The sequence below is a fragment of the Myxocyprinus asiaticus genome, chromosome 13, assembly GCF_019703515.2.
Source record: "Myxocyprinus asiaticus isolate MX2 ecotype Aquarium Trade chromosome 13, UBuf_Myxa_2, whole genome shotgun sequence".
In the NCBI taxonomy this organism is placed as follows: domain Eukaryota; kingdom Metazoa; phylum Chordata; class Actinopteri; order Cypriniformes; family Catostomidae; genus Myxocyprinus; species Myxocyprinus asiaticus.
This window is the reverse complement of record NC_059356.1, coordinates 579,882-591,643: the sequence shown is the minus strand read 5'-3', so window position 1 is coordinate 591,643 and position 11,762 is coordinate 579,882. Positions and strand designations below refer to the sequence as shown.

The following is an 11,762-nucleotide window of genomic DNA, read 5'->3' as shown; positions in this document are numbered from 1 at the left end:
TTAGGCAACATTTACAGTTAATATCAAGGTTAAATGAACAATTTTGAACAATTTCGCCATCTGACCAGCTTAAAATACGGGACAAATCGCGTCCCGTACTGATTCCATTCGGGACGCGACTTTTCATCTTTAAAAACGAGACAATCCCGTATTTTACAGGACAGGTGGCAACCCTACAACATGAGCTCATTGATGTCATTAAGTGAGTCTACTTTTTTTATTCCATCCGTTACTCCTGGTCGGAGGCTTCCGTAAATATTCAGTTTATACGTAGGGTTACGTCCTACCTAAAATGGTGAAAACACTGATCTATATAACTGGATTGCTCATGACATCACAACAGTGAAGCTACTGCGCCGCCATCTTTGTATTCCCTAACATTCTGTACTCCCTTAGGGTCTTCATGGGAAATCATCTGTTTTTGGTGAGTAACTTTACCCATCCAGTCACTTTAAAAATGTATATATATATATATTTTTAAGTCTTTATATACAGCATCATAGTGCAATCTTCCTATACATGTAATTAGTTATTTATTTTGTTTTTTCCTGCTTATTGAAAGTGCGAGGGTGTTATGTTACTCTTTATAGAAGCAGCATTACCTTCAGCTGCTCACATGTTACCTCAACAGAAACAAGTTTAAGAAAATGAGGTAAGATATCAGTAGACATTTTCAAACATATGTTTTGCAGGCTTTAAAATGTTTATTCTGAATATGTAATTTATGCAGTGTAACTTTTGTTTACGTTGAACATACATTGTGGTTATTTTCTTAGGCTAAATGAATATTAGTTATGCAGCTAACGGTAGCTTAAGAAAGTAACCACAGTGATTAACGGTATAGCTCACCAAGTTAGCGTTTGGTCGAGTTGGAAATCTAATTGCAGATCAACACCGGTGATACAACTGATGAATATAATGTGGGCTTGCATTAATTCTCCGTGTTTGATTTGTACTTTTTGCAGTGCAGGCCTGAACACAGCCCAACTCGTGGGCATAATTTCTAAAGTGGTTAATTGGAATTCACGTGGAGCACATGGATATTGTAGATGTTAAACAAGGTAAGTTTGCCGTTTGGATTTAAATAATCATCTCATTGAATGTTAGAGGCCGTTTACACGACAATGTTTTGAACTGAAAACTGAAAACTTTTTATGCGTTTTGGCTGTTCGTTTACACGACAACGGCGTTTTGGGGCCTGAAAACGCAAACTTTTGAAAACTCTGATGAGAATGCCAGCTCTCCTTCCCCTTTTCCTTCTGCTTTTCCGTGGCCGGGCTGCCCAGACAAAGGGCTCCGCTGCCGTGTTTGTAAACAGCGGGACGGCATTGAGAAATTTGAAGTACAGTTTACGGTGTGCAATTGCAGAACCAATGTCCAAAAGTGTTTGTCTGTCGTAGACAACATCCAAGACAAAAAACATAAGAATTGTAAACAAAAAAAACTGCAATATTGTGTCGGAGCTCGCAACGCAGCAGCCATACTCATCGCAATCATGACTCCATAGATGCGCTTATGTGCGCAGGCACGTAGTGTTTCTTTACAAAGTGACATCGCCAACTACTGGCCTGGCATGCATAATACAGTACGTTTAGTCATTTTCGCGGATCCGTGTGAATGCGAAACTTTTCAAAAACACAAAGGATAAACTTTTCGTTTTTTTTAGTACATTGTTGTCTTGTAAACGTACCCTTAGATAAAACCAGAATTGGTTTGCAACAGGAGGAAAAAGCTGTATGAGACAGTTGTAAGCCTGGCTTCACTGAAGAGCTGTTTTAACAGGTAAGAGAATAGACAACAATAACTGAGTAAAAATATGATACTATCTGTTTTTGGGTACATTTACACGACAACGATGTACTAAAAACGGAAACGTTTTTCCTTTGCGTTTTTGAAAAGTTTCGAGTACAGACGACAACGTTGTCAAAACAATCCCCGTTCACTTGGATCCGTGAAAATGACTAAAAACGCTGTATTATGCATGCCAGGCCAGTAGTTGGCGATGTCACTTTGTAAAGAAACACTACACCCCTGCGCACATTAGTATTCTTCCACAGAGCAGTGAATACAAATAATGAAGATGGCGATCGCTGGTCGTAGTAGTGATGCAGTAAATCTACACTTTGCTGGAGAAGCGTCAATAAACTCAAAATTTTGAGCAGCACAAACACAGTCCCGTAGTCCGCCACTGTAGTTTTGAAGTACACGCGCGCATGCCTATTGACTGAACTCTCAAGATTATTCAATAAACTCTGCTCATTTTTACCATCATTTCGTCTCCTGCCTCCTCCTGTATTCCCCCTGCTGACTCTTGGGCTGATAGGAGAGTAAGTTAACATAAGCTGTTGATGTTGACTGGTTTTGGATATCAGACAGAACTATATATGGATATCTTCTGATGGAGAGAGAGGTCTTGTGTACACTGGATCTAACATGCATTTTCACTGCCTCATGTTTTCGTATTCTTTTGCAGTCGCTTTCTACTCCTAATTCATCTACAAATGAATAGCAAAAAACAAAGAGTTTATCCAATCAGAATTTATTCCTATATGCTTACAAGCAAAGTGTGATGACTGTTTCACAAATTGCATGCCCGAAGCCATGCTCCTTAGCCAAAGCAGCGCGTGAGTCTGAGCTCCACCCCGTCAGGCCTTCAGAATTTCCACAGAATCCCTCAACACTGCAGTGAACAGGCAGCTGAAATGAGATTGTCAGATTCATCAGCCAGTCAGATTGATTTATTTGTTCTTGGTGGGTGTGGTCTTTAGGATATGTCCCAGTCCAGGCTTTCTAGCTGGCCTTGAGTGATGCAATCACGCTTTAAGTGATGTACATAATAGTGCCCGACAGATAGTACAGATATGTGCTGATATGAAAACTTTTTTTTTTCAGAACATATAATGCAGAAAACAATGCTTTAGAATTGCTGTCATAGCGTAGTTTGTCCAGCAGAGCGCACTCCGACTCCATTGTTTACAGAGCTGAACTGACGGTGGCTCTGCAGACAGGGCGGAGTTCATCGGTGTCATCACAGTAAGTTGTAAACTAGTCTGTTATATACATACTGGAAACTTAATAAACAATGACCCCATCATTTTCCCTTTTCAATATAACTAATATAATGTTAACTTTGTCCCTGACAACCATGTCACTCATGTCTGTTTGCTGTTAGCCAGCTATAGTTTGTCAGTGCAGTCAGTAATGTAGCAGATTGAAAGGTAAACATCAGAGCATCTTTTTGCAGCTCAGCAGACAACGGTGCGGTGGTGGATTTTGTCTGTTGAGTGTTGATTTTTACACTATGTTATTACCTAGTTGGTGAGACACAATGCTGGAAAGTAAAATAAACAACGTCCGTCTTTTACTCTCCGTGACAACGAGGTTATAGCTAACTAGCTAATCACGTAGCTACTTTCATTGTTGTCAGCTGAGTGGAAGCTAATGAGTAAACATGTATTCACCAAACTGTTTTGTTTAGGATTCACAGTTTGGTACACCCTTCAACCGAACAATTCCAGTTGTGTCATTTATAAAATGTAATATTTAAAAGTCTGGTTTTCCACTGCTGAAAGTTTCCCCTGAACTTGTATAGCAGAATACAGTGTAACGCCGCTACCACTTTTATCTCTTGTCTCGGCAGTATTAAAACAGTCAGCATTTGACTGATACTAAACAGTAATACTGATGTTTATTTAGCTATTTATTTTATTTTTATTTATTCTTTATTTTAATGGTCAGCATTGAACTGATACTAAACATACAGTACTGATGTTTATTAAGCTATTTGTTGTATTTTTATTCTTTATTCTTTATTTTCTCAGTGTTCATTTCTAGAATTTGTTGACAGTGTATAATAATAATGTCAAATATTCTTTGATAAAAATATTTAAGAAAGCAGCCTTCTGAGTACCTTTGCATAGTCATATCGGTGCAATATCTGTGAAAAATCCATTTTTCGAGACCCTGGATTTAAATTTGGTGTCAAATTCAGAGATGGGCCTTGTGAGTGTGTGCTGATGAATACATTTCTCAGCTGTCTTGCAGACTTTCAGGACGCTGTCTGATAAGTTCACCTCGGGACTTCATGTCGATCAGTGTGTGTCCAAGTTTATCTCTGGAAGAGCTCTCGACACTGAGTGCTGATAAACAAGTAGTGCACTGAATCTTCTTCATAGTTGTTTTAACTACAAAGCCTGCTATGTACCCCACCACAGCCTCTTTGAACATGGACAAGCTGGGAAGACTTACAGTGATGTTTTTCTCTGTGTTTTCCATTTCAGGCTGAACGTCACTTTGCCGAAATGCCAGCATATCAGAAGGTGTTGCCTCCAGCACCACTGTGCTATCCAGTGGAGAACAGTTGCCACTAGCTCTGATGGCATGTCTTGCTACCATTCTTTTGAAAGCTGACTTAAATTGCCTTGCTGTGGGATTGTTGTTAAATCCATTAGCAGATTGAATGGCTGCAAAAAACAGCTCAAGGTGGTCCTGGCTAAATTTGTAGGTCAACAGATACCATAGCTGTGATGTCTGTGGTCTCACTAACCCATCATATAATTGTTTAAAACTTTTAATTGCCATGAGGAAGCCGAGGAAGGCAGTTTTCTTGCCTGTTGTCACAAGGGATCGCCTACTGATACCTGGCTTTCTCAATCCATTGATGTAATCGTAAGCCTCTGTTAGAAAGGCCATTGGCCTGCCTCAGGGGGCTTTTAAATCCCCTGGCCATGGGGTTTCTGGGATTCATCAGGTCAAATAGCCGATCAAAAGTTAATGAATTTACACGTCGGCTCACATCCAGCAAACTGGGGGAGTTGCAGGTATTGGTCGCAGAACTGTAGGGCATCTGCAACACTGGCACTGAGGGTCTGAGCAGCAAGGTTTACCTTCATTTTTTTACTTTGCCAGTCTAGGTGAGTTGATCTAATTTTGTTGCCTTCATCTTTTTGCAGTTCATGTAAAGATTTAATGTATTCCCATTTTATGTTGTTTCCACAGGGATCTACAATAATGCCACAGGACCACAAGGTGTTACGAACCAGCTTCAGCATAAGGCATATGATGGATCCAAGATGACGTGAACCCTTTGGTGACTGTTTGATGGATCTGGGAAACTGGGGTTCAAATTTGTGGGTTGCAGGTCTGCGCCAAGGTCCCGAAGCATGGAAAAGTGTGTTGTTGGACCATCACACATGAGAGACATCACCCTTGCTCTAGCATCAGACAGTTTTAGGATGCATTGTCGCACCAGTGTAGCCCTCTCTGACCCAGTCATGCCATGCGTTAAGAAGTATACTACTGGAGCTTTCCAGTGCTCATGAATGCAGACAGTCATTAATACCAGTGCCTCTGTTGCCATTGGAATGCCTTCATTTGCTATTTATGTGCCAATGTCCACATATCCAATCATTATTGTCCCATCCCACTCTTTGTGCTTCATGATGGACATTTCATGCATCATTAGTGCACAGAGGGTCTCCTGTCCTTTAGCCTGTGCAGCAGATGCTTTGGCTTCGAGAGAAGTTAGGATTTCCTCACTAAATCCAGGATCTCCTCCAATGCTGCTGTACCATCTTATTGTGGATGGTTGAGGCAACCCTAAGTTAAATGTCTCCCTGACATACTTGTAGGCCTTAGCTGAGTAGAACTGCAATGTAAGTGCAAATGACTTTAGGGCTGGGTGATGTTGTGCACGAATAAATCAATCTCTCTTCAGAATTTCTAGTTGTACATCAGGGCAATTTTCAAGCATAAATGCTCCGTTCTCTGTTAACAATTGAGATTCCTTTAGGGTCTTGATGTTCTGAAGGTTTGAAATTCTTTTTTTGTGTTTCCTGTTTTTTTGAAGGTTCTGTCTGGTATTTTGTGTGTGTGTGTGTGTGTGTTTAATTAGTTTTATTGCTTTAAGCAGTCATCCAGTGAGAGTCTTTGGGCTGGCAAAGCAATAGCTGTGCTCATCTGTCTTGGGGGCATCAAGAGGAACATGAGGGGAGGCCTCACTGCAGTCAAACATTGTCTCTGTTTCTCTTAGGGTAGGGGCCTTTCTGTGGGTCTGTTTCTGAAACAAACAAGATGTGTGTTTGTCAAATGTCAGTATTCAAACTTATCCTGACTATCAGCTTTCTCTTTTGTACTCTGCAGCAGGCATTATTTAAATTAAGATGCAGGATGCCAAAGACACATCATTCAAAGGCCACCCTCTTAAAGTTCCAGCCAACAGGCCAAGCTGGCTTCCCCTACAAATCTGGTAAGTAGTTGACACAATTAATACAGCTTAAACGAATAGTTCAACAATAAATAGAAATGATAACTTTGTGGTGGCTTGTCAGAATGTATTGATAAAGTATATAACTGATGCTACAAACCAAAAGGAGTAACTTGAAGTAAACCATGACATCTTATGTTGCTTGTCTGCTTAAAGGAATAGTTGACCCAAAACTGAAAATTCTGTCATTTACTCACTCTCATGCCGTTCCAAACCCGTATGACTTTTGTTCATCTTCAGAACACAGATGAAGATATCTGAAGAATATTCTCAGCTGTTTTTGTCCATATAATGAAAGTCAACTTTCAAGCTCCAAAAAGGACAAAGACATTGTAAAAGTTCTCCATGGGGCTCGAGTCATATATCCCAGGTGTTCTGTAGTGATATGATAACTTTATATGATGATCAGATGATAGTCAGTGTTTTGGTTTAAATTCAGCGTGAATGGACATCAATAATCTATCATAAATTTTCATTTGTGTTCTGAAGATGAACAGGTCATACAAGTTTGGAATGGCATGAGAGTGAGTAAATGATGACAGAATTTTCAGTTTTGGGTCAACTATTCCTTTAAGTAATATTGTCTGCCTGTCTACCTTTTGCAGCTGTGGAGGGAAATTGAAAATTCTTGGCACAGCATCTGGGCGAAGCCTGACTATTTGTCCTGTCCTATCAAAACACTCTGCAGTGAAGTGATCAGAGCAGAGGCAGGAGTTGGCAGATGGCCTTGCTTTTCTCTCCACCTGACTGGGTCTTTTGGATGTCTGAAGAGTTGAACACAATAAATAATACGCTACATAAAGTTAGGTAGTTTGTTTTATTTATTTTCCTGATTACATTTTTTTTTATTGATTCATACAGATAACACAGGAAAGCAAAACATATTATGGGAATGCACAATCTTTCCGTCATTGCTCAGACTGTCCGCAGTAGGCTGAGAGAGGCTGGACTGAGGGCTTGTAGGCAGTGTTGTAAGGCAGGTCCTTACCAGACATCACCGGCAACAACGCCGCCTATGGGCACAAACCCACCTTTGCTGGACCAGACAGGACTGGCAAAAAGTGCTCCTCCCTGACGAGTCGTGGTTTTGTCTCACCAGGGGTGATGGTCGGGCTCGTGTTTATCGTCGAAGGAATGAGCATTACACCGAGGCCTGTACTCTGGAGCAGGATTGATTTGGAGGTGGAGGGTCCGTCATGGTCTGGGGCGGTGTGTCACAGCATCATCGGACTGAGCTTGTTGTCATTGCAGGCATCTCAGCGCTGTGTGTTACAGGGAAGACATCCTCCTCCCTCATGTGGTACCCTTCCTGCAGGCTCATCCTGACATGACCCTCCAGCATGACAGTGCCACCAGCCATACTGCTCGTTCTGTGCGTGATTTCCTGCAAGACAGGAATTTCAATGTTCTGCCATGGCCAGCGAAGAGCCCGGATCTCAATCCCATTGAGCACATCTGGGACCTGTTGGATCGGAGGGTGAGGGCTAGGGCCATTCCCCCCAGAAATGTCCAGGAACTTGCAAGTGCCTTGGTGGAAGTGTGGGGTAACATCTCACAGCAAGAACTGGCAAATCTAGTGCAGTCCATGAGGAGGAGATGCACTGCAGTACTTAATGCAGCTGGTGGCCACACCAGATACTGACCCCCCCCCATAATGTGTTCAGGGACACATTATTCCATTTCTGTTAGTCACATGTCTGTGAAACTTGTTCAGTTTATGTCTTAGTTGTTGAATCTTTTTATGTTCATACAAATATTTGCACATGTTATGTTTGCTGAAAATAAAAGCAGTTGTAATTGAGAGGACGTTTCTTTTATTGCTGAGTTTATAATTATCACACACATTTAAAACTATGCTTCTCTCTCTACTGCCCCTCCCCGAGAGCCCTCCAAAAATGCCAAATAGCTGCCCCATTTCCCATCAAACGAATTCCAGCCTTCTACATGACACTTCCTCGAAAGTCGCCACCCTCCCCATCTCCGCACACCACTCCGGAAATGATGGCGCTCCGTCCAATTTCCATCCCCTTAAAATAATTTGTCTGCCAATCATGATACTGGTCAGAACCCAATTTTTTTATGTGTTTGTCCCCCAAATTTATAACCGCCCCATCACCCAGAATACAGAGTCTGGGGCAAAACAACATTCAAGTGCCCAAAACGTCACATATGAAACTCTGAACCTTCAACCAAAACAACCTTTTAACACACCCCAAAAAACATGGTTTGTGTCTCCATCTTCTGATTAGCATCGCCAGCAGCTGGGTGTGTCTTTAAGACCAAGCCTATACAATCTAGAGGGGGTCCAATAGAATCTGTGTAAAATCTTGAATTGCATAAGGCGAACCCTTGCATCTCTAGATGCAGACTTGACATTTTTCAGAATCCTAGCCCACACTCCCTCCTCCAATACCAAGTTTAAATCTTTCTCCCATAATCTCTTAAGAGAAATTGAAGTTCCGTCCTCAGACTCTGAATTAGCAGGGAGTAATACATGTTTATTCTGGTGAGTGTGTATATCGCACCAAACGTGTGTGAACACAGCACTGCAACAGCTGGCTGATCAAATCACAGACATGGAACAACAATACCCGGACTCCGTTATTATTATTCTTGGGGATTTTAACAAAGCAAACCTCACACGTGAACTGCCCAAATACAAACAGCACATTACATGCCCCACCAGAGACAGGAATATACCGGATCATTGCTACACAACAATAAAGGATGCATATCGCTGTCCCTAGAGCAGCTTTGGGACTCTCTGATCATTGTCTGGTTCATCTTCTTCCAACCTACAGGCAGAAATTAAAATCAACCAAGCCAGTAGTAAGGACTGTAAAGAGATGGACCAATGAAGCAGAGCGGGAACTGCAAGCCTGCTTCGATTGCACGGATTGGAGTGTTTTTGAGGCTGCAGCCACAGACCTGGACGACCTCATAGATACTGTTACATCATATATCAGTTTCTGTGAGGATATGTGCATTCCTACTAGGACTTATTTAAAAGTTCAACAACGACAAACCGTGGTTTACAGCAGAGCTCAGGCAGCTTTGTCAGGCCAAAGAGGATGCTTACAGGTGTGGGGATAAAGTCTTGTACAATCAGGCCAGGAACACACTGAACAAGGAAATCAGAGTGGCTAAAAGAAGATGAAGAGAACTCTGAGAAGTTGAAAAACAAGTTTACAGCTAATGACCCTGCATCAGTGTGGAGTGGCATGAAACAACTCACAAATTACAGGACTCCTACCCCCAACCCTGTGGTGGACCAACAACTGGCTGACAACCTGAATGTGTTCTACTGCAGATTTGAAAGTCCCAATCTCACACCCCACACCCACTCTGACCTTCACTTCACACAAACACCAACACCTCTTGCAACCCCCCTCCTGCTACTCAAACTGCACTTAAGATCTGTGAAGATGATGTGAGCCGCTCTTTCGGAAACAAAAGATGAGGAAAGCTTCAGGCCCAGATGGCGTCTCACCAGTGTGTCTTCGTTCCTGTGCTAACCAGCTGGCCCCCATCTTCACACAGATCTTCAATAGATCACTGGAGCAGTGTTAAGTCCCATGCTGCTTCAAACGCTCAATCATTATTCCTGGCCCAAAGAAACCAAAAATCACAGGACTTAATGACTACAGACCTTTCGCCCTGATGACTGTGGTCATGAAATCATTTGAGAGACTGGTGTTGGTCCACCTGAAGAACATCACTGGACCCTTTCTAGATCCCCTTCAATTTGCTTATCAAGCAAACAGGTCTGTGGATGATACAGTCAACATAGTATTGCATCATATCCTGCAACATCTGGACAGACCAGGGACATATGCAAGGATCCTTTTTGTGGACTTCAGTTCGGCTTTCAACACCATCATCCCAGCTATACTCTAGAATAAATTACACCAACTCTCTGTTCCCATGTCTATCTGTCAGTGGATTACCAACTTTCTGACAGACAGGCAGCAGCTTGTGAAACAAGGGAAACTCACTTCCAGCACCTGTACTATCAGCACCGGTGCCCCCCAGGGATGTGTGCTCTCCCCACTACACCAATGACTGCATCACCAAGGACACCTCTGTCAAGCTCCTGAAGTTTACAGAGGACACCACTGTCATCGGCCTCATCCGAGATGACGGTGTCTGCATACAGAAGGGAGGTTGAACTGCTGGCTGTCTGGTGCAGTCAAAACAACCTTGAGCTGAACACGCTCAAAACGGTGGAGATGATTGTGGACTTTAGGAGGAACACCTCAACACTGACCCCCCTCACCATTCTAAACAGCACTATGGCAGCAGTGGAGTCATTCAGGTTCCTGGGCACTACCATCTCACAGGACATGAAGTGGGAGACACACATTGACTCCATTGTGAAAAAGGCCCAGCAGAGGTTGTACTTCCTTCGCCAGCTGAGGAAGTTCAACCTGCCACAGGCGCTGCTGATACAGTTCTACTCAGCAGTCATTGAGTCTGTCCTCTGCACTTCAATAACTGTCTGGTTTAGTTCAGCTACGAAATCAGACATCATAAGACTACAAAGGACAGTTCGGAGTGCTGAGAGGATTATTGGTTGCCCCCTGCTCCCCCTTCAAGAACTATACACTTCCAGAGTGAGGAAAAAACCTGTAAAAATCACTCTGGACCCCACTCACCCTGCCCATTACCTTTTTGAACTGTTGCCTTCTGGCACAAGAACAGTTTTTTCCCTCAGGCTATCCATCTCATGAACAGATAAATTGCCCCATTGAGCAATAACTATGTGCAATACACAGTTTAGTCTTTTTTATATTTATCCAACATATCCAACCTCTTCTGCCATTTCATTCCTCTGGAAAAAAAAAAAGAAAGAAAAAAACATTTGCACTGTACATAACAGATTTGTATTTGCACTGTACATAAAAGATAACAGATTTGTATTCGATTGCACTACCTATGTGTGTATGTATGTATGTGTATAACAATTTTCTATTTTTTATTATCTATGTCTTGCTGCTGTTTTTGTACTGTTGTACACTGGAAGCTTCTGTCACTAAGACAAATTCCTTGTATGTGTAAGCATACTTGGCAATAAAAGCTGATTCTGATGCCTCATGACCTTTTCCAAAACAATAATCACCTCTCCCAGAGTATCTGCCGCTTTTGGGGGATTGTATGCTACTCCCAAAAACAATACAGAGCAGGTGGTGCAGCTGTAAATACCTATAGAATTGAGATCTGGGAATCCCAAAATGTTGAACCAAATTTTCAAAAGATCTCAATACTCCACTCTCATCTAAGTCACCGAGTGTAGTAACCCCCCTCATAATCCAGTCAGACCAGCAGAAAGGGGACTTATACATAATTTAGGGTTCAGCCACATGCTTGAGGCAACATTTAAATAAATGTCTAAATTAAACACTCTGGACACTTTTGTCCATACCAAGTGTAAATGCGAGATAACGGTGTAACTTAACCTCTGCAGTTAGTCTGATAGAAAGGCTTTGCAATGGCGAAA

At 42.1% G+C, this 11,762-nt stretch overlaps 1 long non-coding RNA gene across 6 annotated transcripts; it reads left to right on the top strand.

Moving 5' to 3' along the window:
• LOC127450433 (uncharacterized) lies at positions 1–8,066 on the top strand. Of its 6 annotated transcripts, none has more exons than XR_007898977.1 (7): positions 1–202; positions 397–424; positions 591–652; positions 966–1,061; positions 4,281–6,032; positions 6,142–6,247; positions 6,871–8,066. It is a non-coding gene; the product is annotated as an uncharacterized LOC127450433 (long non-coding RNA). The 6 variants fall into 6 exon arrangements; XR_007898978.1 differs by having other exon boundaries at positions 1–424; positions 4,281–4,880; positions 4,999–6,032; XR_007898976.1 differs by having other exon boundaries at positions 1–424; positions 4,281–4,913; positions 4,999–6,032.
• The last annotated feature ends 3,696 nt before the right edge of the window (positions 8,067–11,762 follow it).